Source organism: Schistocerca americana, chromosome 8, assembly GCF_021461395.2.
Source record: "Schistocerca americana isolate TAMUIC-IGC-003095 chromosome 8, iqSchAmer2.1, whole genome shotgun sequence".
NCBI lineage: Eukaryota > Metazoa > Arthropoda > Insecta > Orthoptera > Acrididae > Schistocerca > Schistocerca americana.
Window position 1 is genome coordinate 386,808,834 of NC_060126.1, and position 22,333 is coordinate 386,831,166.

Consider the following 22,333-nt stretch of genomic DNA (forward strand, 5'->3'; position numbering starts at 1 on the left):
AGGCGGGGATACTAACCACTATACTACCGAGGAACACGCAGTCGTTGACTACAGTGCACGCACATTTATGGTCTCTCAGGTACGTGATACATCTCAAATCTAGCGTCCCGATGCTTCCATAGTCAGCTGCTACGAAATAAAAGTATGCCCCAGGTGAGGCTCGAACTCACAACCCCGGCATTGCTCACGGCTACTGCCTTATAAGTACCGTGCGCTAACCAATTGCGCCACTGGGGCTACAGCAGAGTGCTTACAGTTAGCGGTATTCACTTTGATGCCAACCTGTTGTGGCTACACACCCGTCATACGACCGTCACCTGCGGCCATACTACGACTTTAGCACCTGTCTACGAATGCTTCACACGATTCTTGTTTTATATGCTACACTTACAAGCATGTCAACCGCTTGTCATCACCGAAAAAATGCAAAAAAACATGCGCTTTGCATGCCGTTACCTGTCCAACAGCGACGGCAGATGTGTGGCAAGCTCTAAGCTGTGCAGGCGCTCCGTGGCCGAGCAGCAGGAGGAGAGATGCCTTCCTTGGTGGCAGCTCCCTGCAGAGTGCGGAAGACCAGAGTGGCCGCGCCGCCGTTGTCAGTGGATGACATGCAATTGCCGAGCCAAGGAGAACACGTTGCTTTGCGATGTGCACCCGCCTCGTAGGATAAAACGCGAACAGTGGCCCTGTGGCGCAACGGATAACGCGTCTGACTACGGATCAGAAGATTCCAGGTTCGAATCCTGGCAGGGTCGGCATTTTGTTAGTTGCGGGCGCCTAGCTAGGCAGTGCATTCGAATGTCTCCACCTTCGTGGAGTGCAATGTTAATCCTGAGCATCTCGCAGCTGCATCTCGAGACGATCGCGGTAAATATCGCTTCGTGCAAGCGTCAGCGTAGCGTCAGTCGAGCAAAGTCGAGACAAGTCAAGGTGGGAGATGCTACACAGTTAATTAAACGGTACGCGACGCGGACAAACGCTTTTCCAAGTGTCCCATATCACGCACCGAAGAGCGCGCCTCTCTCCGCACAGCAGAGTGGCGCAGTGGAAGCGTGCTGGGCCCATAACCCAGAGGTCCGTGGATCGAAACCACGCTCTGCTAAACTTATTCTTTTTCTTGGGTGCTTCGAGCTCGATCATTAATCTTGGGGTGCGCTGATTCAGCGTCGACAGCAAACCCTGTGAGTTGTGAAACGACGACGTCGTGTGCAGAATACGAGAAACACTTCCTAAGGCGCAGACTTTCTTACGATTTTTTGGCAATTGCATTCCTTGATCACAACGGTAATGCTTTTTCGGGCCACACGTGCAACCTTCGCGATATAAAAATCGCATCTGCCCGGCGGGGAATCGAACCCCGGTCTCCCGCGTGACAGGCGGGGATACTAACCACTATACTACCGAGGAACACGCAGTCGTTGACTACAGTGCACGCACATTTATGGTCTCTCAGGTACGTGATACATCTCAAATCTAGCGTCCCGATGCTTCCATAGTCAGCTGCTACGAAATAAAAGTATGCCCCAGGTGAGGCTCGAACTCACAACCCCGGCATTGCTCACGGCTATTGCCTTATAAGTACCGTGCGCTAACCAATTGCGCCACTGGGGCTACAGCAGAGTGCTTACAGTTAGCGGTATTCACTTTGATGCCAACCTGTTGTGGCTACACACCCGTCATACGACCGTCACCTGCGGCCATACTACGACTTTAGCACCTGTCTACGAATGCTTCACACGATTCTTGTTTTATATGCTACACTTACAAGCATGTCAACCGCTTGTCATCACCGAAAAAATGCAAAAAAACATGCGCTTTGCATGCCGTTACCTGTCCAACAGCGACGGCAGATGTGTGGCAAGCTCTAAGCTGTGCAGGCGCTCCGTGGCCGAGCAGCAGGAGGAGAGATGCCTTCCTTGGTGGCAGCTCCCTGCAGAGTGCGGAAGACCAGAGTGGCCGCGCCGCCGTTGTCAGTGGATGACATGCAATTGCCGAGCCAAGGAGAACACGTTGCTTTGCGATGTGCATCCGCCTCGTAGGATAAAACGCGAACAGTGGCCCTGTGGCGCAACGGATAACGCGTCTGACTACGGATCAGAAGATTCCAGGTTCGAATCCTGGCAGGGTCGGCATTTTGTTAGTTGCGGGCGCCTAGCTAGGCAGTGCATTCGAATGTCTCCACCTTCGTGGAGTGCAATGTTAATCCTGAGCATCTCGCAGCTGCATCTCGAGACGATCGCGGTAAATATCGCTTCGTGCAAGCGTCAGCGTAGCGTCAGTCGAGCAAAGTCGAGACAAGTCAAGGTGGGAGATGCTACACAGTTAATTAAACGGTACGCGACGCGGACAAACGCTTTTCCAAGTGTCCCATATCACGCACCGAAGAGCGCACCTCTCTCCGCACAGCAGAGTGGCGCAGTGGAAGCGTGCTGGGCCCATAACCCAGAGGTCCGTGGATCGAAACCACGCTCTGCTAAACTTATTCTTTTTCTTGGGTGCTTCGAGCTCGATCATTAATCTTGGGGTGCGCTGATTCAGCGTCGACAGCAAACCCTGTGAGTTGTGAAACGACGACGTCGTGTGCAGAATACGAGAAACACTTCCTAAGGCGCAGACTTTCTTACGATTTTTTGGCAATTGCATTCCTTGATCACAACGGTAATGCTTTTTCGGGCCACACGTGCAACCTTCGCGATATAAAAATCGCATCTGCCCGGCGGGGAATCGAACCCCGGTCTCCCGCGTGACAGGCGGGGATACTAACCACTATACTACCGAGGAACACGCAGTCGTTGACTACAGTGCACGCACATTTATGGTCTCTCAGGTACGTGATACATCTCAAATCTAGCGTCCCGATGCTTCCATAGTCAGCTGCTACGAAATAAAAGTATGCCCCAGGTGAGGCTCGAACTCACAACCCCGGCATTGCTCACGGCTATTGCCTTATAAGTACCGTGCGCTAACCAATTGCGCCACTGGGGCTACAGCAGAGTGCTTACAGTTAGCGGTATTCACTTTGATGCCAACCTGTTGTGGCTACACACCCGTCATACGACCGTCACCTGCGGCCATACTACGACTTTAGCACCTGTCTACGAATGCTTCACACGATTCTTGTTTTATATGCTACACTTACAAGCATGTCAACCGCTTGTCATCACCGAAAAAATGCAAAAAAACATGCGCTTTGCATGCCGTTACCTGTCCAACAGCGACGGCAGATGTGTGGCAAGCTCTAAGCTGTGCAGGCGCTCCGTGGCCGAGCAGCAGGAGGAGAGATGCCTTCCTTGGTGGCAGCTCCCTGCAGAGTGCGGAAGACCAGAGTGGCCGCGCCGCCGTTGTCAGTGGATGACATGCAATTGCCGAGCCAAGGAGAACACGTTGCTTTGCGATGTGCATCCGCCTCGTAGGATAAAACGCGAACAGTGGCCCTGTGGCGCAACGGATAACGCGTCTGACTACGGATCAGAAGATTCCAGGTTCGAATCCTGGCAGGGTCGGCATTTTGTTAGTTGCGGGCGCCTAGCTAGGCAGTGCATTCGAATGTCTCCACCTTCGTGGAGTGCAATGTTAATCCTGAGCATCTCGCAGCTGCATCTCGAGACGATCGCGGTAAATATCGCTTCGTGCAAGCGTCAGCGTAGCGTCAGTCGAGCAAAGTCGAGACAAGTCAAGGTGGGAGATGCTACACAGTTAATTAAACGGTACGCGACGCGGACAAACGCTTTTCCAAGTGTCCCATATCACGCACCGAAGAGCGCACCTCTCTCCGCACAGCAGAGTGGCGCAGTGGAAGCGTGCTGGGCCCATAACCCAGAGGTCCGTGGATCGAAACCACGCTCTGCTAAACTTATTCTTTTTCTTGGGTGCTTCGAGCTCGATCATTAATCTTGGGGTGCGCTGATTCAGCGTCGACAGCAAACCCTGTGAGTTGTGAAACGACGACGTCGTGTGCAGAATACGAGAAACACTTCCTAAGGCGCAGACTTTCTTACGATTTTTTGGCAATTGCATTCCTTGATCACAACGGTAATGCTTTTTCGGGCCACACGTGCAACCTTCGCGATATAAAAATCGCATCTGCCCGGCGGGGAATCGAACCCCGGTCTCCCGCGTGACAGGCGGGGATACTAACCACTATACTACCGAGGAACACGCAGTCGTTGACTACAGTGCACGCACATTTATGGTCTCTCAGGTACGTGATACATCTCAAATCTAGCGTCCCGATGCTTCCATAGTCAGCTGCTACGAAATAAAAGTATGCCCCAGGTGAGGCTCGAACTCACAACCCCGGCATTGCTCACGGCTATTGCCTTATAAGTACCGTGCGCTAACCAATTGCGCCACTGGGGCTACAGCAGAGTGCTTACAGTTAGCGGTATTCACTTTGATGCCAACCTGTTGTGGCTACACACCCGTCATACGACCGTCACCTGCGGCCATACTACGACTTTAGCACCTGTCTACGAATGCTTCACACGATTCTTGTTTTATATGCTACACTTACAAGCATGTCAACCGCTTGTCATCACCGAAAAAATGCAAAAAAACATGCGCTTTGCATGCCGTTACCTGTCCAACAGCGACGGCAGATGTGTGGCAAGCTCTAAGCTGTGCAGGCGCTCCGTGGCCGAGCAGCAGGAGGAGAGATGCCTTCCTTGGTGGCAGCTCCCTGCAGAGTGCGGAAGACCAGAGTGGCCGCGCCGCCGTTGTCAGTGGATGACATGCAATTGCCGAGCCAAGGAGAACACGTTGCTTTGCGATGTGCATCCGCCTCGTAGGATAAAACGCGAACAGTGGCCCTGTGGCGCAACGGATAACGCGTCTGACTACGGATCAGAAGATTCCAGGTTCGAATCCTGGCAGGGTCGGCATTTTGTTAGTTGCGGGCGCCTAGCTAGGCAGTGCATTCGAATGTCTCCACCTTCGTGGAGTGCAATGTTAATCCTGAGCATCTCGCAGCTGCATCTCGAGACGATCGCGGTAAATATCGCTTCGTGCAAGCGTCAGCGTAGCGTCAGTCGAGCAAAGTCGAGACAAGTCAAGGTGGGAGATGCTACACAGTTAATTAAACGGTACGCGACGCGGACAAACGCTTTTCCAAGTGTCCCATATCACGCACCGAAGAGCGCACCTCTCTCCGCACAGCAGAGTGGCGCAGTGGAAGCGTGCTGGGCCCATAACCCAGAGGTCCGTGGATCGAAACCACGCTCTGCTAAACTTATTCTTTTTCTTGGGTGCTTCGAGCTCGATCATTAATCTTGGGGTGCGCTGATTCAGCGTCGACAGCAAACCCTGTGAGTTGTGAAACGACGACGTCGTGTGCAGAATACGAGAAACACTTCCTAAGGCGCAGACTTTCTTACGATTTTTTGGCAATTGCATTCCTTGATCACAACGGTAATGCTTTTTCGGGCCACACGTGCAACCTTCGCGATATAAAAATCGCATCTGCCCGGCGGGGAATCGAACCCCGGTCTCCCGCGTGACAGGCGGGGATACTAACCACTATACTACCGAGGAACACGCAGTCGTTGACTACAGTGCACGCACATTTATGGTCTCTCAGGTACGTGATACATCTCAAATCTAGCGTCCCGATGCTTCCATAGTCAGCTGCTACGAAATAAAAGTATGCCCCAGGTGAGGCTCGAACTCACAACCCCGGCATTGCTCACGGCTATTGCCTTATAAGTACCGTGCGCTAACCAATTGCGCCACTGGGGCTACAGCAGAGTGCTTACAGTTAGCGGTATTCACTTTGATGCCAACCTGTTGTGGCTACACACCCGTCATACGACCGTCACCTGCGGCCATACTACGACTTTAGCACCTGTCTACGAATGCTTCACACGATTCTTGTTTTATATGCTACACTTACAAGCATGTCAACCGCTTGTCATCACCGAAAAAATGCAAAAAAACATGCGCTTTGCATGCCGTTACCTGTCCAACAGCGACGGCAGATGTGTGGCAAGCTCTAAGCTGTGCAGGCGCTCCGTGGCCGAGCAGCAGGAGGAGAGATGCCTTCCTTGGTGGCAGCTCCCTGCAGAGTGCGGAAGACCAGAGTGGCCGCGCCGCCGTTGTCAGTGGATGACATGCAATTGCCGAGCCAAGGAGAACACGTTGCTTTGCGATGTGCATCCGCCTCGTAGGATAAAACGCGAACAGTGGCCCTGTGGCGCAACGGATAACGCGTCTGACTACGGATCAGAAGATTCCAGGTTCGAATCCTGGCAGGGTCGGCATTTTGTTAGTTGCGGGCGCCTAGCTAGGCAGTGCATTCGAATGTCTCCACCTTCGTGGAGTGCAATGTTAATCCTGAGCATCTCGCAGCTGCATCTCGAGACGATCGCGGTAAATATCGCTTCGTGCAAGCGTCAGCGTAGCGTCAGTCGAGCAAAGTCGAGACAAGTCAAGGTGGGAGATGCTACACAGTTAATTAAACGGTACGCGACGCGGACAAACGCTTTTCCAAGTGTCCCATATCACGCACCGAAGAGCGCACCTCTCTCCGCACAGCAGAGTGGCGCAGTGGAAGCGTGCTGGGCCCATAACCCAGAGGTCCGTGGATCGAAACCACGCTCTGCTAAACTTATTCTTTTTCTTGGGTGCTTCGAGCTCGATCATTAATCTTGGGGTGCGCTGATTCAGCGTCGACAGCAAACCCTGTGAGTTGTGAAACGACGACGTCGTGTGCAGAATACGAGAAACACTTCCTAAGGCGCAGACTTTCTTACGATTTTTTGGCAATTGCATTCCTTGATCACAACGGTAATGCTTTTTCGGGCCACACGTGCAACCTTCGCGATATAAAAATCGCATCTGCCCGGCGGGGAATCGAACCCCGGTCTCCCGCGTGACAGGCGGGGATACTAACCACTATACTACCGAGGAACACGCAGTCGTTGACTACAGTGCACGCACATTTATGGTCTCTCAGGTACGTGATACATCTCAAATCTAGCGTCCCGATGCTTCCATAGTCAGCTGCTACGAAATAAAAGTATGCCCCAGGTGAGGCTCGAACTCACAACCCCGGCATTGCTCACGGCTACTGCCTTATAAGTACCGTGCGCTAACCAATTGCGCCACTGGGGCTACAGCAGAGTGCTTACAGTTAGCGGTATTCACTTTGATGCCAACCTGTTGTGGCTACACACCCGTCATACGACCGTCACCTGCGGCCATACTACGACTTTAGCACCTGTCTACGAATGCTTCACACGATTCTTGTTTTATATGCTACACTTACAAGCATGTCAACCGCTTGTCATCACCGAAAAAATGCAAAAAAACATGCGCTTTGCATGCCGTTACCTGTCCAACAGCGACGGCAGATGTGTGGCAAGCTCTAAGCTGTGCAGGCGCTCCGTGGCCGAGCAGCAGGAGGAGAGATGCCTTCCTTGGTGGCAGCTCCCTGCAGAGTGCGGAAGACCAGAGTGGCCGCGCCGCCGTTGTCAGTGGATGACATGCAATTGCCGAGCCAAGGAGAACACGTTGCTTTGCGATGTGCATCCGCCTCGTAGGATAAAACGCGAACAGTGGCCCTGTGGCGCAACGGATAACGCGTCTGACTACGGATCAGAAGATTCCAGGTTCGAATCCTGGCAGGGTCGGCATTTTGTTAGTTGCGGGCGCGTAGCTAGGCAGTGCATTCGAATGTCTCCACCTTCGTGGAGTGCAATGTTAATCCTGAGCATCTCGCAGCTGCATCTCGAGACGATCGCGGTAAATATCGCTTCGTGCAAGCGTCAGCGTAGCGTCAGTCGAGCAAAGTCGAGACAAGTCAAGGTGGGAGATGCTACACAGTTAATTAAACGGTACGCGACGCGGACAAACGCTTTTCCAAGTGTCCCATATCACGCACCGAAGAGCGCACCTCTCTCCGCACAGCAGAGTGGCGCAGTGGAAGCGTGCTGGGCCCATAACCCAGAGGTCCGTGGATCGAAACCACGCTCTGCTAAACTTATTCTTTTTCTTGGGTGCTTCGAGCTCGATCATTAATCTTGGGGTGCGCTGATTCAGCGTCGACAGCAAACCCTGTGAGTTGTGAAACGACGACGTCGTGTGCAGAATACGAGAAACACTTCCTAAGGCGCAGACTTTCTTACGATTTTTTGGCAATTGCATTCCTTGATCACAACGGTAATGCTTTTTCGGGCCACACGTGCAACCTTCGCGATATAAAAATCGCATCTGCCCGGCGGGGAATCGAACCCCGGTCTCCCGCGTGACAGGCGGGGATACTAACCACTATACTACCGAGGAACACGCAGTCGTTGACTACAGTGCACGCACATTTATGGTCTCTCAGGTACGTGATACATCTCAAATCTAGCGTCCCGATGCTTCCATAGTCAGCTGCTACGAAATAAAAGTATGCCCCAGGTGAGGCTCGAACTCACAACCCCGGCATTGCTCACGGCTACTGCCTTATAAGTACCGTGCGCTAACCAATTGCGCCACTGGGGCTACAGCAGAGTGCTTACAGTTAGCGGTATTCACTTTGATGCCAACCTGTTGTGGCTACACACCCGTCATACGACCGTCACCTGCGGCCATACTACGACTTTAGCACCTGTCTACGAATGCTTCACACGATTCTTGTTTTATATGCTACACTTACAAGCATGTCAACCGCTTGTCATCACCGAAAAAATGCAAAAAAACATGCGCTTTGCATGCCGTTACCTGTCCAACAGCGACGGCAGATGTGTGGCAAGCTCTAAGCTGTGCAGGCGCTCCGTGGCCGAGCAGCAGGAGGAGAGATGCCTTCCTTGGTGGCAGCTCCCTGCAGAGTGCGGAAGACCAGAGTGGCCGCGCCGCCGTTGTCAGTGGATGACATGCAATTGCCGAGCCAAGGAGAACACGTTGCTTTGCGATGTGCACCCGCCTCGTAGGATAAAACGCGAACAGTGGCCCTGTGGCGCAACGGATAACGCGTCTGACTACGGATCAGAAGATTCCAGGTTCGAATCCTGGCAGGGTCGGCATTTTGTTAGTTGCGGGCGCCTAGCTAGGCAGTGCATTCGAATGTCTCCACCTTCGTGGAGTGCAATGTTAATCCTGAGCATCTCGCAGCTGCATCTCGAGACGATCGCGGTAAATATCGCTTCGTGCAAGCGTCAGCGTAGCGTCAGTCGAGCAAAGTCGAGACAAGTCAAGGTGGGAGATGCTACACAGTTAATTAAACGGTACGCGACGCGGACAAACGCTTTTCCAAGTGTCCCATATCACGCACCGAAGAGCGCACCTCTCTCCGCACAGCAGAGTGGCGCAGTGGAAGCGTGCTGGGCCCATAACCCAGAGGTCCGTGGATCGAAACCACGCTCTGCTAAACTTATTCTTTTTCTTGGGTGCTTCGAGCTCGATCATTAATCTTGGGGTGCGCTGATTCAGCGTCGACAGCAAACCCTGTGAGTTGTGAAACGACGACGTCGTGTGCAGAATACGAGAAACACTTCCTAAGGCGCAGACTTTCTTACGATTTTTTGGCAATTGCATTCCTTGATCACAACGGTAATGCTTTTTCGGGCCACACGTGCAACCTTCGCGATATAAAAATCGCATCTGCCCGGCGGGGAATCGAACCCCGGTCTCCCGCGTGACAGGCGGGGATACTAACCACTATACTACCGAGGAACACGCAGTCGTTGACTACAGTGCACGCACATTTATGGTCTCTCAGGTACGTGATACATCTCAAATCTAGCGTCCCGATGCTTCCATAGTCAGCTGCTACGAAATAAAAGTATGCCCCAGGTGAGGCTCGAACTCACAACCCCGGCATTGCTCACGGCTACTGCCTTATAAGTACCGTGCGCTAACCAATTGCGCCACTGGGGCTACAGCAGAGTGCTTACAGTTAGCGGTATTCACTTTGATGCCAACCTGTTGTGGCTACACACCCGTCATACGACCGTCACCTGCGGCCATACTACGACTTTAGCACCTGTCTACGAATGCTTCACACGATTCTTGTTTTATATGCTACACTTACAAGCATGTCAACCGCTTGTCATCACCGAAAAAATGCAAAAAAACATGCGCTTTGCATGCCGTTACCTGTCCAACAGCGACGGCAGATGTGTGGCAAGCTCTAAGCTGTGCAGGCGCTCCGTGGCCGAGCAGCAGGAGGAGAGATGCCTTCCTTGGTGGCAGCTCCCTGCAGAGTGCGGAAGACCAGAGTGGCCGCGCCGCCGTTGTCAGTGGATGACATGCAATTGCCGAGCCAAGGAGAACACGTTGCTTTGCGATGTGCATCCGCCTCGTAGGATAAAACGCGAACAGTGGCCCTGTGGCGCAACGGATAACGCGTCTGACTACGGATCAGAAGATTCCAGGTTCGAATCCTGGCAGGGTCGGCATTTTGTTAGTTGCGGGCGCCTAGCTAGGCAGTGCATTCGAATGTCTCCACCTTCGTGGAGTGCAATGTTAATCCTGAGCATCTCGCAGCTGCATCTCGAGACGATCGCGGTAAATATCGCTTCGTGCAAGCGTCAGCGTAGCGTCAGTCGAGCAAAGTCGAGACAAGTCAAGGTGGGAGATGCTACACAGTTAATTAAACGGTACGCGACGCGGACAAACGCTTTTCCAAGTGTCCCATATCACGCACCGAAGAGCGCACCTCTCTCCGCACAGCAGAGTGGCGCAGTGGAAGCGTGCTGGGCCCATAACCCAGAGGTCCGTGGATCGAAACCACGCTCTGCTAAACTTATTCTTTTTCTTGGGTGCTTCGAGCTCGATCATTAATCTTGGGGTGCGCTGATTCAGCGTCGACAGCAAACCCTGTGAGTTGTGAAACGACGACGTCGTGTGCAGAATACGAGAAACACTTCCTAAGGCGCAGACTTTCTTACGATTTTTTGGCAATTGCATTCCTTGATCACAACGGTAATGCTTTTTCGGGCCACACGTGCAACCTTCGCGATATAAAAATCGCATCTGCCCGGCGGGGAATCGAACCCCGGTCTCCCGCGTGACAGGCGGGGATACTAACCACTATACTACCGAGGAACACGCAGTCGTTGACTACAGTGCACGCACATTTATGGTCTCTCAGGTACGTGATACATCTCAAATCTAGCGTCCCGATGCTTCCATAGTCAGCTGCTACGAAATAAAAGTATGCCCCAGGTGAGGCTCGAACTCACAACCCCGGCATTGCTCACGGCTACTGCCTTATAAGTACCGTGCGCTAACCAATTGCGCCACTGGGGCTACAGCAGAGTGCTTACAGTTAGCGGTATTCACTTTGATGCCAACCTGTTGTGGCTACACACCCGTCATACGACCGTCACCTGCGGCCATACTACGACTTTAGCACCTGTCTACGAATGCTTCACACGATTCTTGTTTTATATGCTACACTTACAAGCATGTCAACCGCTTGTCATCACCGAAAAAATGCAAAAAAACATGCGCTTTGCATGCCGTTACCTGTCCAACAGCGACGGCAGATGTGTGGCAAGCTCTAAGCTGTGCAGGCGCTCCGTGGCCGAGCAGCAGGAGGAGAGATGCCTTCCTTGGTGGCAGCTCCCTGCAGAGTGCGGAAGACCAGAGTGGCCGCGCCGCCGTTGTCAGTGGATGACATGCAATTGCCGAGCCAAGGAGAACACGTTGCTTTGCGATGTGCATCCGCCTCGTAGGATAAAACGCGAACAGTGGCCCTGTGGCGCAACGGATAACGCGTCTGACTACGGATCAGAAGATTCCAGGTTCGAATCCTGGCAGGGTCGGCATTTTGTTAGTTGCGGGCGCCTAGCTAGGCAGTGCATTCGAATGTCTCCACCTTCGTGGAGTGCAATGTTAATCCTGAGCATCTCGCAGCTGCATCTCGAGACGATCGCGGTAAATATCGCTTCGTGCAAGCGTCAGCGTAGCGTCAGTCGAGCAAAGTCGAGACAAGTCAAGGTGGGAGATGCTACACAGTTAATTAAACGGTACGCGACGCGGACAAACGCTTTTCCAAGTGTCCCATATCACGCACCGAAGAGCGCACCTCTCTCCGCACAGCAGAGTGGCGCAGTGGAAGCGTGCTGGGCCCATAACCCAGAGGTCCGTGGATCGAAACCACGCTCTGCTAAACTTATTCTTTTTCTTGGGTGCTTCGAGCTCGATCATTAATCTTGGGGTGCGCTGATTCAGCGTCGACAGCAAACCCTGTGAGTTGTGAAACGACGACGTCGTGTGCAGAATACGAGAAACACTTCCTAAGGCGCAGACTTTCTTACGATTTTTTGGCAATTGCATTCCTTGATCACAACGGTAATGCTTTTTCGGGCCACACGTGCAACCTTCGCGATATAAAAATCGCATCTGCCCGGCGGGGAATCGAACCCCGGTCTCCCGCGTGACAGGCGGGGATACTAACCACTATACTACCGAGGAACACGCAGTCGTTGACTACAGTGCACGCACATTTATGGTCTCTCAGGTACGTGATACATCTCAAATCTAGCGTCCCGATGCTTCCATAGTCAGCTGCTACGAAATAAAAGTATGCCCCAGGTGAGGCTCGAACTCACAACCCCGGCATTGCTCACGGCTACTGCCTTATAAGTACCGTGCGCTAACCAATTGCGCCACTGGGGCTACAGCAGAGTGCTTACAGTTAGCGGTATTCACTTTGATGCCAACCTGTTGTGGCTACACACCCGTCATACGACCGTCACCTGCGGCCATACTACGACTTTAGCACCTGTCTACGAATGCTTCACACGATTCTTGTTTTATATGCTACACTTACAAGCATGTCAACCGCTTGTCATCACCGAAAAAATGCAAAAAAACATGCGCTTTGCATGCCGTTACCTGTCCAACAGCGACGGCAGATGTGTGGCAAGCTCTAAGCTGTGCAGGCGCTCCGTGGCCGAGCAGCAGGAGGAGAGATGCCTTCCTTGGTGGCAGCTCCCTGCAGAGTGCGGAAGACCAGAGTGGCCGCGCCGCCGTTGTCAGTGGATGACATGCAATTGCCGAGCCAAGGAGAACACGTTGCTTTGCGATGTGCATCCGCCTCGTAGGATAAAACGCGAACAGTGGCCCTGTGGCGCAACGGATAACGCGTCTGACTACGGATCAGAAGATTCCAGGTTCGAATCCTGGCAGGGTCGGCATTTTGTTAGTTGCGGGCGCCTAGCTAGGCAGTGCATTCGAATGTCTCCACCTTCGTGGAGTGCAATGTTAATCCTGAGCATCTCGCAGCTGCATCTCGAGACGATCGCGGTAAATATCGCTTCGTGCAAGCGTCAGCGTAGCGTCAGTCGAGCAAAGTCGAGACAAGTCAAGGTGGGAGATGCTACACAGTTAATTAAACGGTACGCGACGCGGACAAACGCTTTTCCAAGTGTCCCATATCACGCACCGAAGAGCGCACCTCTCTCCGCACAGCAGAGTGGCGCAGTGGAAGCGTGCTGGGCCCATAACCCAGAGGTCCGTGGATCGAAACCACGCTCTGCTAAACTTATTCTTTTTCTTGGGTGCTTCGAGCTCGATCATTAATCTTGGGGTGCGCTGATTCAGCGTCGACAGCAAACCCTGTGAGTTGTGAAACGACGACGTCGTGTGCAGAATACGAGAAACACTTCCTAAGGCGCAGACTTTCTTACGATTTTTTGGCAATTGCATTCCTTGATCACAACGGTAATGCTTTTTCGGGCCACACGTGCAACCTTCGCGATATAAAAATCGCATCTGCCCGGCGGGGAATCGAACCCCGGTCTCCCGCGTGACAGGCGGGGATACTAACCACTATACTACCGAGGAACACGCAGTCGTTGACTACAGTGCACGCACATTTATGGTCTCTCAGGTACGTGATACATCTCAAATCTAGCGTCCCGATGCTTCCATAGTCAGCTGCTACGAAATAAAAGTATGCCCCAGGTGAGGCTCGAACTCACAACCCCGGCATTGCTCACGGCTACTGCCTTATAAGTACCGTGCGCTAACCAATTGCGCCACTGGGGCTACAGCAGAGTGCTTACAGTTAGCGGTATTCACTTTGATGCCAACCTGTTGTGGCTACACACCCGTCATACGACCGTCACCTGCGGCCATACTACGACTTTAGCACCTGTCTACGAATGCTTCACACGATTCTTGTTTTATATGCTACACTTACAAGCATGTCAACCGCTTGTCATCACCGAAAAAATGCAAAAAAACATGCGCTTTGCATGCCGTTACCTGTCCAACAGCGACGGCAGATGTGTGGCAAGCTCTAAGCTGTGCAGGCGCTCCGTGGCCGAGCAGCAGGAGGAGAGATGCCTTCCTTGGTGGCAGCTCCCTGCAGAGTGCGGAAGACCAGAGTGGCCGCGCCGCCGTTGTCAGTGGATGACATGCAATTGCCGAGCCAAGGAGAACACGTTGCTTTGCGATGTGCATCCGCCTCGTAGGATAAAACGCGAACAGTGGCCCTGTGGCGCAACGGATAACGCGTCTGACTACGGATCAGAAGATTCCAGGTTCGAATCCTGGCAGGGTCGGCATTTTGTTAGTTGCGGGCGCCTAGCTAGGCAGTGCATTCGAATGTCTCCACCTTCGTGGAGTGCAATGTTAATCCTGAGCATCTCGCAGCTGCATCTCGAGACGATCGCGGTAAATATCGCTTCGTGCAAGCGTCAGCGTAGCGTCAGTCGAGCAAAGTCGAGACAAGTCAAGGTGGGAGATGCTACACAGTTAATTAAACGGTACGCGACGCGGACAAACGCTTTTCCAAGTGTCCCATATCACGCACCGAAGAGCGCACCTCTCTCCGCACAGCAGAGTGGCGCAGTGGAAGCGTGCTGGGCCCATAACCCAGAGGTCCGTGGATCGAAACCACGCTCTGCTAAACTTATTCTTTTTCTTGGGTGCTTCGAGCTCGATCATTAATCTTGGGGTGCGCTGATTCAGCGTCGACAGCAAACCCTGTGAGTTGTGAAACGACGACGTCGTGTGCAGAATACGAGAAACACTTCCTAAGGCGCAGACTTTCTTACGATTTTTTGGCAATTGCATTCCTTGATCACAACGGTAATGCTTTTTCGGGCCACACGTGCAACCTTCGCGATATAAAAATCGCATCTGCCCGGCGGGGAATCGAACCCCGGTCTCCCGCGTGACAGGCGGGGATACTAACCACTATACTACCGAGGAACACGCAGTCGTTGACTACAGTGCACGCACATTTATGGTCTCTCAGGTACGTGATACATCTCAAATCTAGCGTCCCGATGCTTCCATAGTCAGCTGCTACGAAATAAAAGTATGCCCCAGGTGAGGCTCGAACTCACAACCCCGGCATTGCTCACGGCTACTGCCTTATAAGTACCGTGCGCTAACCAATTGCGCCACTTTTTTTTTTTTTTTTTTTTTTTTTTTTTTTTTTTTTTTTTTATATGGTATGGGATTCGAACCCACGCGTGCAGAGCACATTGGATTAGCAGTCCAACGCCTTAACCACTTTTTTTTTTTTTTTTTATTTTTGTTTTTTACTTTTTTTTTTTTTTTTGACTTTTTATTTTTATTATTTTTTTTTGTTTTTTTTTATTGTTTAAAGGAGAATAGAAGCTTAGCAGCATGAGGCAGGTGGAGGCAAAACGGGCAGGGGTCTGAGACTTGAGGCCTGGCCGTGATGTCTCCCCCCAGTCCCGTTGCTGAGTTGCTTCATTATAATATTCTTGATGGAGTATGGAAGCTATGCTTTGTGTTCATCCTACTCCTGAACCGATTGAGCCTTCATTTTAGACAAAAAATTTAGTTCATGTTGAGGCATTAGCAATTGAAGCTGATAGCTTGTAGCGTGTGCGGTATTTATTTAGTAGATATATATTATTCCCACTGCTTCTTGACAACAAAAAACATGCCTTTTTGTAACAAAAAAGTAATCATGAAGCAATGGATGCTGATTGTGTATATTTGGTTGCTCATGGTCTAGTTCTTTTTTTTTTTTGTATTAGTTGGTTTGTTTTATTTTCGCTTTTTTTTTTTCTTGTAAGGGAAGAATCTTCATTGAATGCAAAAAATAAGTGTTAAGGTAAGGCACTATTGCCATAGCCTTATTGTCTTCTTGATAGGTATAATAATAATAAAAAAAAGGAGAAAAATCCTCTTCCATTAAAAGAAATGAGACTTCCATGGTAGTAATAAAATCGTAAAAAAAAAAAAAAAAAAAAAAAAAAAAAAAAAAAAAAAAAAAAAAAAAAAAAAAAAAAAAAAAAAAAAACTTATCTGTATCCTACGATGGTGATTTTTTGTTGTTTCTTGTTCTTAATTTTTTTTTTCTTTTTTTTTTAACGTTTTTTTGTTTTTTTTTCGGCTTCTGCAGTGGAACGAACAAAATAGCCTTCTGAGTTAGCAGAGTATAATTGATGGTTATATGAAGCTGGAAAATTGTAATTTTTTTTTTTTCCTGGTTTTTAGAAAACAAGCGTCCATTCGCTTAAAGAAATGATTTGTGTTTATCTCAGCCGCATGTCAACCAATGCCCAGTCGCTCAAATACTATTTTTAGCATATTGCCGTAGTTTTTCTTGTGATCTTTATATTTCAGGGCTCTATAAAAAGCAAACTTCAAGTGCACGTAAAACTCAATGGAATTGTCAGATCCCAGGTGATTAATTACGTAGTTCACATAGTGTCCCATTAACCAGTGGACGGAGTTGTTTTTTGCTGCGGGAAAATAGCGAGTCTGAGGCCTGAGGAATGTCACAGGGGGAAAATTTTCTACCGAAGACCTCGTAAGAAATGCAAGTTGTTCTCTAATCCAATTACAGATTTGTAGATTCCCACCGCACGTTAATCTGTGCACTAACGTATCGATCAGTTTGCATTTGAGACATAGATTCGTTTCGCTAATGCCGATTGCATGTAGCCTTTCATTAGTGCTGATGGTCCCATTCACTGTTTTATACCATGTTGATTTGACGTCGGATGGAAGACCACGCATATGAATATTTTCCCATATGGCGTCCCAATCAAAATGTGGGTATTTGCTTTCTAATTTGTTTCTCCCCTCCATTTTCCTTCGATGACACAGAATATCGCGGGCCGTGATCCGTCGTGAGTTGATTATGGCATTGCCAAGATAGCTGAGTTCCACGAAATATACTCGAACGTGCTGGAGCCGGTTATTTATTTTTTGCACATTCACCGGTGGCTGTAGACTTGCAGGCCTGACAACTTCAAATAATTTAGTTGTAACGCTGTCAGCGTGGTCGCTAAGGATAGTGGCGGTCCTTTTTATAAAAAGTGCAGACGCCTTATTTCTAATGTCAACTAAACCTAAACCTCCTTTCCTGGGATCTAAGGTCGCTGTTGTTGCAGCTACTCGGAATATTTCACCTCTCCACAGATAACTGGCAATGGTAGACATTATCTGTTTTCCAATCATTTTTGGTAACGGGAAGATCTGCGCTGTAAAGTAACCTTTGGAGAGGAGGCAGTTGTTAATGAAAAGTACTCTCTGAAACTGGTTCATATTACGGGAAAGGTTTTCTCTTGTTATTCCAAGAATTTGTCCTGACGTATTTCTCCAATTGATAGCTGCCATTTTCAATGGACAAGGCGTCAGCGTTATTCCCAGTGCTTTGCACTGGGTGACTTTTGTCGCCCAGGCTAATGTGGTGTGGTGAAAACCCCGTAGGTTTAAAAGTTTGCTTTTGTTTGCGTTGAGACTCGCTCCGGAGACGCTACAGTACTTCTTAATTAGTATGTCCAATTTCGAAATGTCTTCGGCATTACGCACTACGACTCCGACATCATCGGCATAGGCGTTTATAACAGTTCGGTGAGCAGATAATGTGAGGCCAGTCAGGGTGACATGAACACTGCGGAGAAAAGGCTCTAAAGACAGCACGAAGAGGAGCATTGAGAGGGGGCTGCCTTGAGGCACGCCACGCCTGATCTGGATCTGCTTTGTCCTCTGGCTGTTGACTGAGATACAAGCGCTGATTCCTGTTGCAATATTTCTAATCACACTTAGGACGCGCTCATTAAAACCTATTTTCTTCAGTGTGGCATTAAGGAATCTATGATCCACACGATCAAAAGCTTTCTGGAAGTCAATAAATATGATAGCACATTTGATATTGGTCACAGCAGTGATTGCAATTACATCTCTATATTCAGCTATGCTTTTAAAAATACTCCTATGAGGAACACATGACTGGTATGGGCTTACTATCTTTGTAGCGAGCTGTGAGAGTCTGTTGTTGATAATTCTGCTGATAATTTTATAATCAGAGTTTAACAGAGAGATAGGACGAAAGTTATTAAGGTTTGTTTTTGCAGTAGTTTTTGGAATGAGTACTATTGTACTCTCTTTAAAAACAGAAGGTATCTGTTTTCCCTGAAGCACCTCGTTTGTGATTCGGGTAAACATGTCACCAATCAAAGGCCAGTATCGTATATAAAATTCAACAGGCAAACCATCCGGTCCCGGTGATTTCTTCAAAGGAGACTTGCAGATGGTTCTGTAGATTTCTTCGTTAGGACACTCGACGAGAAGGTTTTCGTTTTCCTCATCCGACACCTGAGGAGCTATGGAACTAAGGTAATCATCGAAGGACTCTTCACATACAGGACTGACTGAGTATAGGTCTTCGTAATACTTGTGCACTGCATTGACGATGTCTCTCTGAGTCGTGAGTGTCTCGCCATTTTCAGACTGAAGTCCATCGATGAAGGTGCGTCTCCTGTTTCTTTCGTGCCTCAGTAGATGGTACAAGGAAGCATGTTCATCCTCCACGACTGTTTTAGCCTTTGATTTTATTTTCAGACCCTCCATCTGCTGTCTTTTAATGCTGAGCAATTTGGCCTTGGTTCGCTTGATATCTACCAGACGGATGTTGGAAGTGTCTGCCTGCTCGTATAGATTTCGCAGCACGGTGTAATAAAATTCTATGGAATTTTTCAAGTCTTTCGATCGTTGTGCACCATAATGGATGAGAACTTTTCGCAGTTTAGGCTTTGCCCTGTTGCACCACCAGTCTAGTACTGAGACATGCCTGTTTACGGAGCGGAGGCACATCGCCCACGCTTCTGTCAAACTTTCCTCTAGTCCGTCGTCCTGCATCAGTGACATGTTAAGGTGCCATTGACTTCTGAAACGACGAGTAGGTTGCGCAGTAAGGTTGACGGTAGCAAGCACGGCACTATGATCAGAAAAGTAGACAGGAGTCGTCTCCGCTTTAATGAAAGAGCTGACTAGACTTTGCGATATGTAGAGTCTGTCAATTCGACTTCGTGATTGAGGACCGATATATGTGAAAGCCACAAATGTGGGATACGTTATTTCCCAAGCATCTTTAAGCTGTAAAACAGTGACAAAACGCTTCAATTCATTGCAGTTATTAAAATTTGGAACCTGGTCTTTTTTATTGATCACACAATTAAAATCACCGCCGATTATAAGATCCGTTGGGTTTTTCCGCAATAAATAAATGATCTCGTCTTTAAAGAACTGTGCTCTTGCCATTCTATTGGATGTGCCGGAAGGGGCATACAGATTGATAAGAGTAAAACCAAAGACTTTTATACCTATCGCTCTGCCGGATTCCAATCTTTCAATATCTGTGACAGGGATCCCCTCCCTGACTAAAATTGCTGTCCCTATGTTAGTGTCAAGCGAGACATTTGAAATAGACAAATATCCTGGCACTGTAAGGTTAGTGAGTACAACTTCTTGTAGGAAAACAATGTCCGTCCCTGACTCATATAGGTACTCTTTGAGCGCCGCAATTTTAGTCGTCGATGTAATCCTGTTAACATTGATAGTTGCAAAAGTATACGCCTGGGACATTTAGGTTACATAAAAATGTACATAAAGGAATAAAAAAAAATTGTAAAATAATGATAAAAACAGGGAGCTGTGTCGCTTCTAGAAGGGATAAAATATTCCACTTCAACAAGCACCTGCAAGAATAATCTACAGAGAAATACCTATGAGTATGGAAAATACATGAACCACTGCGTTTGGTTCCTCCGAAAAATGACTAAGACAATAGGACAATCAGAACGTAAAGCGGTTCAACGATATTTTTCCCCCTTTTTTTTTTTTGTTTTGGTGAATGGTGATCCTCAGTGTGGTGTAGTATTCCTAAGTTCTCGGGTTTTAGTTGTGCAGAGGGGCTTTCCATCAGTAATGGTACTTGAAGGTACATCCTTAGGTTTTTCCGTAATAATTTCATACAGGACATTCTTGGCCGTTGCGTCATCTTGTCCAGGTCGTTGTTTGCTTTGGTTACGGGAAGCTTTGAGATTAGGTTGCGGTTTGAGTCTACGTCTTTGGACATCGTGGTTCAACGCGCCGTCCTTCGCGTTGTCTATCTTCACCACCGTAGAGACCGAAGCTGCCTCAACAGTGTCCTGTTCATGACGTCCACTTCCTTGTCCTTCCGGCACTAACTCCAGGGCACTGACTGAATCGGTTGGTTGGGGGTCGGTAAGTTCGTGAATGCGGTTCTGCTCCGTCACCTCATGGGGTTCGGAGTGCGGCACGTCCGTCGCCGCGACAACCGTTACTGCTTCGCCTCTGTGGTCGGTTGGTACCTGTGCGGCAGCCGACAGCGGTTGGGTTGTCTTAGCCGCTGTCGTCATTTCCATACATGTGCTGTCTGTTTCCTCTAACACATTTGCGTCACATTGCTTCTGTTTGCGGGTGGAGGGGGAGTTGCGGGAGGACTCGCCGTCCGAGCCGTCATCAGTCACCTCCAACGGTCGTTTCTTATTCTGAAGATCGCATTCGGGAACAGAAGGGTGACTTGTTATTACTTGCAGAGGTGGGAACTCTGTGTTAGTTACAGCGGGCATTGTAGAAGTACCTGCACCACTGTCATTAGCAGAAGGAGGGGAGTTGTTGCTTGGTAAGACGTCGCTAAGGGTCAATTTTTGACGCTGTGTTAGATTATTCCGGAGGACAAAAACACGGCGTGGACAATCTTGTCTGAAATGACCTGTCTCGTTACAAATATTACACGTACGCTCCTGTCCAGAATAAACAACATGTGCTTTATGACCTGCAACAGATATATGGGACGGAATATTGGCTTTCACCTCCATTTCGACGGACCTAATGCCATTATAACACTGTATCTTGTACAGCTTCGACCATCGTTCGTTATAGATGGATTTAACTTCCCCATATTTAGATAGAGCGTCTTTGATCAACTGATTGTCAACTTCGATAGGAACGTTCAAAATCCTCACGTTGGTGTACATGATATCAGCTTTTCGGACAGAAACATTACTTTTTGAACCATCTCGATGAACAAATTCAACAGAATTACCCCATTTTGCAAGTAACTTATCGATAGTCACGGAGTTCAGAAATTTAACATAAACACAGTATTTTTCAGCATCTAACTGCGTGGTGTGAACAGAGTCAGAATTGATACAGATTACCTCTGTGAGCCAGTCATGGATCTCCAGTGCAGTGGGTTGGACCGGCCGGGTTTCCTTCTCGAACGAGAAGACTAACGTATTCTTCCTGACGGTGTCAGACATGATCTTCTGTGCCGACGAAATTCCGGTACAAACCGAAATCGCGACGAAGAACGAAACGGAGAATGGACAATAACACTTCAAAAACACTTATCAGGACCACCAAATGCAATAACACTACGAAAATGCACAGACAGCTGTACGTAAACACAAAAACACCGGCGATTGCGCAAGCGTATGCGGAGCAAGCAACAAGCACGTCCGACCGCGGCGACGGCTAAAGCCAGAATGCGCCACTGGGGCTACAGCAGAGTGCTTACAGTTAGCGGTATTCACTTTGATGCCAACCTGTTGTGGCTACACACCCGTCATACGACCGTCACCTGCGGCCATACTACGACTTTAGCACCTGTCTACGAATGCTTCACACGATTCTTGTTTTATATGCTACACTTACAAGCATGTCAACCGCTTGTCATCACCGAAAAAATGCAAAAAAACATGCGCTTTGCATGCCGTTACCTGTCCAACAGCGACGGCAGATGTGTGGCAAGCTCTAAGCTGTGCAGGCGCTCCGTGGCCGAGCAGCAGGAGGAGAGATGCCTTCCTTGGTGGCAGCTCCCTGCAGAGTGCGGAAGACCAGAGTGGCCGCGCCGCCGTTGTCAGTGGATGACATGCAATTGCCGAGCCAAGGAGAACACGTTGCTTTGCGATGTGCATCCGCCTCGTAGGATAAAACGCGAACAGTGGCCCTGTGGCGCAACGGATAACGCGTCTGACTACGGATCAGAAGATTCCAGGTTCGAATCCTGGCAGGGTCGGCATTTTGTTAGTTGCGGGCGCCTAGCTAGGCAGTGCATTCGAATGTCTCCACCTTCGTGGAGTGCAATGTTAATCCTGAG

At 49.5% G+C, this 22,333-nt stretch overlaps 45 non-coding genes across 45 annotated transcripts; 23 read left to right on the forward strand and 22 right to left on the reverse strand.

Annotated features, from left to right (window-relative positions):
* Positions 1–145: 145 nt before the first annotated feature.
* Trnai-uau lies at positions 146–237 on the reverse strand. The gene is given in 2 exon segments: positions 146–181; positions 200–237. It is a non-coding gene; the product is annotated as a tRNA-Ile (tRNA).
* Positions 238–682: 445 nt separating this feature from the next.
* Trnar-acg lies at positions 683–755 on the forward strand. The gene has a single exon. It is a non-coding gene; the product is annotated as a tRNA-Arg (tRNA).
* A 275-nt stretch (positions 756–1,030) lies between these two features.
* On the forward strand, positions 1,031–1,102 carry Trnam-cau. The gene has a single exon. It is a non-coding gene; the product is annotated as a tRNA-Met (tRNA).
* Positions 1,103–1,335: 233 nt separating this feature from the next.
* Positions 1,336–1,407, reverse strand: Trnad-guc. The gene has a single exon. It is a non-coding gene; the product is annotated as a tRNA-Asp (tRNA).
* Positions 1,408–1,519: 112 nt separating this feature from the next.
* Trnai-uau lies at positions 1,520–1,611 on the reverse strand. The gene is given in 2 exon segments: positions 1,520–1,555; positions 1,574–1,611. It is a non-coding gene; the product is annotated as a tRNA-Ile (tRNA).
* Positions 1,612–2,056: 445 nt separating this feature from the next.
* Positions 2,057–2,129, forward strand: Trnar-acg. Its single transcript has one exon. It is a non-coding gene; the product is annotated as a tRNA-Arg (tRNA).
* Positions 2,130–2,404: 275 nt separating this feature from the next.
* Trnam-cau lies at positions 2,405–2,476 on the forward strand. The gene has a single exon. It is a non-coding gene; the product is annotated as a tRNA-Met (tRNA).
* A 233-nt stretch (positions 2,477–2,709) lies between these two features.
* Positions 2,710–2,781, reverse strand: Trnad-guc. The gene has a single exon. It is a non-coding gene; the product is annotated as a tRNA-Asp (tRNA).
* Positions 2,782–2,893: 112 nt separating this feature from the next.
* Trnai-uau lies at positions 2,894–2,985 on the reverse strand. Its single transcript is given in 2 exon segments — positions 2,894–2,929; positions 2,948–2,985. It is a non-coding gene; the product is annotated as a tRNA-Ile (tRNA).
* A 445-nt stretch (positions 2,986–3,430) lies between these two features.
* On the forward strand, positions 3,431–3,503 carry Trnar-acg. The gene has a single exon. It is a non-coding gene; the product is annotated as a tRNA-Arg (tRNA).
* A 275-nt stretch (positions 3,504–3,778) lies between these two features.
* On the forward strand, positions 3,779–3,850 carry Trnam-cau. The gene has a single exon. It is a non-coding gene; the product is annotated as a tRNA-Met (tRNA).
* A 233-nt stretch (positions 3,851–4,083) lies between these two features.
* Trnad-guc lies at positions 4,084–4,155 on the reverse strand. Its single transcript has one exon. It is a non-coding gene; the product is annotated as a tRNA-Asp (tRNA).
* A 112-nt stretch (positions 4,156–4,267) lies between these two features.
* Positions 4,268–4,359, reverse strand: Trnai-uau. Its single transcript is given in 2 exon segments — positions 4,268–4,303; positions 4,322–4,359. It is a non-coding gene; the product is annotated as a tRNA-Ile (tRNA).
* A 445-nt stretch (positions 4,360–4,804) lies between these two features.
* Positions 4,805–4,877, forward strand: Trnar-acg. The gene has a single exon. It is a non-coding gene; the product is annotated as a tRNA-Arg (tRNA).
* Positions 4,878–5,152: 275 nt separating this feature from the next.
* Positions 5,153–5,224, forward strand: Trnam-cau. The gene has a single exon. It is a non-coding gene; the product is annotated as a tRNA-Met (tRNA).
* Positions 5,225–5,457: 233 nt separating this feature from the next.
* Positions 5,458–5,529, reverse strand: Trnad-guc. Its single transcript has one exon. It is a non-coding gene; the product is annotated as a tRNA-Asp (tRNA).
* Positions 5,530–5,641: 112 nt separating this feature from the next.
* Positions 5,642–5,733, reverse strand: Trnai-uau. The gene is given in 2 exon segments: positions 5,642–5,677; positions 5,696–5,733. It is a non-coding gene; the product is annotated as a tRNA-Ile (tRNA).
* A 445-nt stretch (positions 5,734–6,178) lies between these two features.
* Positions 6,179–6,251, forward strand: Trnar-acg. The gene has a single exon. It is a non-coding gene; the product is annotated as a tRNA-Arg (tRNA).
* A 275-nt stretch (positions 6,252–6,526) lies between these two features.
* Trnam-cau lies at positions 6,527–6,598 on the forward strand. Its single transcript has one exon. It is a non-coding gene; the product is annotated as a tRNA-Met (tRNA).
* A 233-nt stretch (positions 6,599–6,831) lies between these two features.
* On the reverse strand, positions 6,832–6,903 carry Trnad-guc. The gene has a single exon. It is a non-coding gene; the product is annotated as a tRNA-Asp (tRNA).
* A 112-nt stretch (positions 6,904–7,015) lies between these two features.
* Positions 7,016–7,107, reverse strand: Trnai-uau. The gene is given in 2 exon segments: positions 7,016–7,051; positions 7,070–7,107. It is a non-coding gene; the product is annotated as a tRNA-Ile (tRNA).
* A 445-nt stretch (positions 7,108–7,552) lies between these two features.
* Trnar-acg lies at positions 7,553–7,625 on the forward strand. Its single transcript has one exon. It is a non-coding gene; the product is annotated as a tRNA-Arg (tRNA).
* Positions 7,626–7,900: 275 nt separating this feature from the next.
* On the forward strand, positions 7,901–7,972 carry Trnam-cau. Its single transcript has one exon. It is a non-coding gene; the product is annotated as a tRNA-Met (tRNA).
* A 233-nt stretch (positions 7,973–8,205) lies between these two features.
* Trnad-guc lies at positions 8,206–8,277 on the reverse strand. The gene has a single exon. It is a non-coding gene; the product is annotated as a tRNA-Asp (tRNA).
* A 112-nt stretch (positions 8,278–8,389) lies between these two features.
* Trnai-uau lies at positions 8,390–8,481 on the reverse strand. The gene is given in 2 exon segments: positions 8,390–8,425; positions 8,444–8,481. It is a non-coding gene; the product is annotated as a tRNA-Ile (tRNA).
* A 445-nt stretch (positions 8,482–8,926) lies between these two features.
* On the forward strand, positions 8,927–8,999 carry Trnar-acg. Its single transcript has one exon. It is a non-coding gene; the product is annotated as a tRNA-Arg (tRNA).
* Positions 9,000–9,274: 275 nt separating this feature from the next.
* Trnam-cau lies at positions 9,275–9,346 on the forward strand. Its single transcript has one exon. It is a non-coding gene; the product is annotated as a tRNA-Met (tRNA).
* Positions 9,347–9,579: 233 nt separating this feature from the next.
* Positions 9,580–9,651, reverse strand: Trnad-guc. The gene has a single exon. It is a non-coding gene; the product is annotated as a tRNA-Asp (tRNA).
* A 112-nt stretch (positions 9,652–9,763) lies between these two features.
* Positions 9,764–9,855, reverse strand: Trnai-uau. The gene is given in 2 exon segments: positions 9,764–9,799; positions 9,818–9,855. It is a non-coding gene; the product is annotated as a tRNA-Ile (tRNA).
* A 445-nt stretch (positions 9,856–10,300) lies between these two features.
* On the forward strand, positions 10,301–10,373 carry Trnar-acg. Its single transcript has one exon. It is a non-coding gene; the product is annotated as a tRNA-Arg (tRNA).
* A 275-nt stretch (positions 10,374–10,648) lies between these two features.
* On the forward strand, positions 10,649–10,720 carry Trnam-cau. Its single transcript has one exon. It is a non-coding gene; the product is annotated as a tRNA-Met (tRNA).
* Positions 10,721–10,953: 233 nt separating this feature from the next.
* On the reverse strand, positions 10,954–11,025 carry Trnad-guc. The gene has a single exon. It is a non-coding gene; the product is annotated as a tRNA-Asp (tRNA).
* A 112-nt stretch (positions 11,026–11,137) lies between these two features.
* Trnai-uau lies at positions 11,138–11,229 on the reverse strand. Its single transcript is given in 2 exon segments — positions 11,138–11,173; positions 11,192–11,229. It is a non-coding gene; the product is annotated as a tRNA-Ile (tRNA).
* Positions 11,230–11,674: 445 nt separating this feature from the next.
* On the forward strand, positions 11,675–11,747 carry Trnar-acg. The gene has a single exon. It is a non-coding gene; the product is annotated as a tRNA-Arg (tRNA).
* Positions 11,748–12,022: 275 nt separating this feature from the next.
* Positions 12,023–12,094, forward strand: Trnam-cau. The gene has a single exon. It is a non-coding gene; the product is annotated as a tRNA-Met (tRNA).
* A 233-nt stretch (positions 12,095–12,327) lies between these two features.
* Trnad-guc lies at positions 12,328–12,399 on the reverse strand. The gene has a single exon. It is a non-coding gene; the product is annotated as a tRNA-Asp (tRNA).
* Positions 12,400–12,511: 112 nt separating this feature from the next.
* Positions 12,512–12,603, reverse strand: Trnai-uau. Its single transcript is given in 2 exon segments — positions 12,512–12,547; positions 12,566–12,603. It is a non-coding gene; the product is annotated as a tRNA-Ile (tRNA).
* A 445-nt stretch (positions 12,604–13,048) lies between these two features.
* Trnar-acg lies at positions 13,049–13,121 on the forward strand. Its single transcript has one exon. It is a non-coding gene; the product is annotated as a tRNA-Arg (tRNA).
* Positions 13,122–13,396: 275 nt separating this feature from the next.
* Trnam-cau lies at positions 13,397–13,468 on the forward strand. Its single transcript has one exon. It is a non-coding gene; the product is annotated as a tRNA-Met (tRNA).
* A 233-nt stretch (positions 13,469–13,701) lies between these two features.
* Positions 13,702–13,773, reverse strand: Trnad-guc. Its single transcript has one exon. It is a non-coding gene; the product is annotated as a tRNA-Asp (tRNA).
* Positions 13,774–13,885: 112 nt separating this feature from the next.
* On the reverse strand, positions 13,886–13,977 carry Trnai-uau. Its single transcript is given in 2 exon segments — positions 13,886–13,921; positions 13,940–13,977. It is a non-coding gene; the product is annotated as a tRNA-Ile (tRNA).
* A 445-nt stretch (positions 13,978–14,422) lies between these two features.
* Positions 14,423–14,495, forward strand: Trnar-acg. The gene has a single exon. It is a non-coding gene; the product is annotated as a tRNA-Arg (tRNA).
* Positions 14,496–14,770: 275 nt separating this feature from the next.
* Positions 14,771–14,842, forward strand: Trnam-cau. Its single transcript has one exon. It is a non-coding gene; the product is annotated as a tRNA-Met (tRNA).
* Positions 14,843–15,075: 233 nt separating this feature from the next.
* On the reverse strand, positions 15,076–15,147 carry Trnad-guc. Its single transcript has one exon. It is a non-coding gene; the product is annotated as a tRNA-Asp (tRNA).
* A 7,032-nt stretch (positions 15,148–22,179) lies between these two features.
* Trnar-acg lies at positions 22,180–22,252 on the forward strand. Its single transcript has one exon. It is a non-coding gene; the product is annotated as a tRNA-Arg (tRNA).
* Positions 22,253–22,333: the final 81 nt, after the last annotated feature.